This window comes from Sinocyclocheilus rhinocerous, unplaced genomic scaffold (genome assembly GCF_001515625.1).
Source record: "Sinocyclocheilus rhinocerous isolate Xijiao unplaced genomic scaffold, SAMN03320098_v1.1 scaffold2798, whole genome shotgun sequence".
NCBI lineage: Eukaryota > Metazoa > Chordata > Actinopteri > Cypriniformes > Cyprinidae > Sinocyclocheilus > Sinocyclocheilus rhinocerous.
In genome coordinates, this window is record NW_015638096.1 from 36,856 (window position 1) to 39,451 (window position 2,596).

Below are 2,596 nucleotides of genomic sequence, written 5' to 3' on the forward strand. Positions count from 1 at the left end.
TTTACAGCCTGGTACAAAAAGTGGTTTTGGTCTACATAGCTAATTTTGCCCTTCATGACAACTGTGAGGGGGGTGAATTTTTTTATAACTCATCCGTTTAAATTATATTAAGCCTTAAAGTTCTGCATAATTAAGGGGCCACTTGAGTGACAGGTGGATTGCTGCTGCTGTCAGCACTGTCGAGCTAGGTGGGCGTGGTTTCCGCAACCAGCTCCCGCCTCTTTGCCCATTTTCGATTACCCGGGCCGGGAGTGACGCACGGCCAAGATGGCGACGGCCAGCTCCGCCCACTTTGAGCTTCAAAAACGCTCTTCAGAAAACTACGGGTGACGTCACGGACACTACGTCCATGTTTTTATACAGACTATGGTGCTTACACACACACAAGGAATTTGTCTTGGTGACAGGAGCTTCCAGTGCACAGACTGGTTGACAAGTGACAAGACACAGATAACAAAATAAAAATAAGTGAGTAAAAATAAATATGTAAAAACAATACAAAATACAAAAAGACAGTAGACAGTATATTGTATGTTCAGATGTGCTATATACAAATAATGCAAGGGAATGTGGATAGATGTAAGATATATTCAAATGAATAACATACGTATAATAAATATAAGTCTAGATAGTTGGGTATTGCACAGTGGGAAGAACATTTAACTGTTCATGAGATGGATTGCCTGAGGGATTTCCGAGTAGCCTATGGGACACAATACTTGGCTACACATCCTTTCCTTTCCTTAAATGTATCTGAATATCTGTTTTAAAATTGCAAAACCAACTTTATTAACATATTTATACAGTAAACTCATGTAAAGCAATATATAGCAAATTTCTACTCGATAGTTTATCCTTGCAAAATGTAAACTATATTGTACAGCTCTCTATGTAAAGTTGGATATATAAGTATAAGGGCAAAGAGTATACTCACTTAAAGTGAAATAGGCTACTATAAAGCAAATTTCAGCAGCTTGTGACTTGACTATATATGTCAAACCACATTAAAATTTAATTTGTGACTTAGTGGTATCAATGTGGTGTAAATAAAAAAAACTAGAATAAATCTACTGTTGTAATGGTCTGTTTTGAAGTAGTCAGCGCCACAATGCTGGGGTGTTGCTAAGGTTTTCTGAGGGACTTTTAGCATGTTGCTATGCCATTGCTAAGGGGTTCTAACAGGTTACAAGTTCAAATAAACAAATAAACAAATAAAAAGGCCGCCCCCAAATGTTATGTATGTATGCATTTATTTATTTATTTACTTTTTTATTATTTTAACTTGGGCCAGTAACCTGCCAGATATGGCACAGGTCCTTCCTTCAGCGTCTATGGGATTGTCTCAACATTTTATCGTCGAAAATCTTAAGTATGATCGCTTAGAAAAGTAACAGTAACGTTACGCAGTCGTCATTCATGTCTGTAGCACAAACCAGACATGAATGACGACTGCGTAACGTTACTGTTCCGCACCGGAATGAGACGCCAAAGTTTTAAGAGGTTTGTTCAGAGTGTGTCGAAATAATCAAACACCACTAACTAGTTCTTCCTGATGCGCATGCAAGGTGCAAGTGGTTTGTTGCACTCCAAAATGTTGTTAATTTGCTTTTGTGTATCTATAACAAGCGTGTGAGGAGGTTAAGATCGGCACGGTGTTGTTAGCCTCGGTAACGGATTTTATGAATGTAATACGCAGTTAAATGTTTTTACCAGCCTGTTTTTCAATGGCACGTGAGAAACACAAATTATTTTGATAACTCACCATCTCCCGACTTCAGGTAAAAACGCTCCATGCGCGCACGTTCTTTCACCTGACCTTTGCGAATAATTTAGTGTTGGGTCGTTCTTGAACGATTCGTTCATTTTGAACTAATCTTTAATGTGACTCGGGAAGAACGAGTCGTCTCGGGGAATTATAGAACAGTTGCATTATGGATGATTGTGTGAACTGATCCATCACACCGTGCATCTTTGGTCATGACCCACATGCATTCATAAACAAGACAATCGATAATTTAATTATGCAGCTGTTCTGTTAACGTTTATGATATAGTTTCTTTTTTTATATCATGCTTCATTTACATAATTTTTGTTTTGTTTTGATCTAATCTCACTTTTATTTGTGAAAAGTACAAAGCTTTTTTATTGTTATTTTTTAATTTCCTGATAGTTCCCCAATCCACAGTTAGTTCCTTTCTAAAAAATTTGTTTTAGCATTAAGTACCAATAAAAAAATACAATTAAGTCACAAAGAAAATGGAAGCAATTTAATCAAATTTTGAATGACTCCTTACCTTGATTCCAAGAAATCCCAAAGTTCCGTCCCACCTTGAGACCCTTTGCATTCCGTACGTTTCTTCAGCAAAGTGGATTTTTGGGTATCACACACTTGGGTTTCCTACTTTACAGCTTTGCGATAACCATGTGTTCAGTGTTTTGAATGAGGTTTTGTATGAACACTGCATGCTGTCTCTACAGACTTTGACCCTTTCTTGCAGGGGCCACAATATCTTGGTAACGAACTTCGCTAAGAAAAAAGACACAAGGAAAGCGCTGTTGTAAGATAGGACACCTCTTGGCCGAAGTTCAAAGCAGT

At 37.8% G+C, this 2,596-nt stretch overlaps 1 pseudogene; it reads right to left on the reverse strand.

The window, feature by feature from the left end:
- LOC107749606 (stimulated by retinoic acid gene 6 protein homolog) overlaps positions 1-1,839 on the reverse strand; it is a 28,461-nt pseudogene extending 26,622 nt beyond the window's left edge.
- Positions 1,840-2,596: the final 757 nt, after the last annotated feature.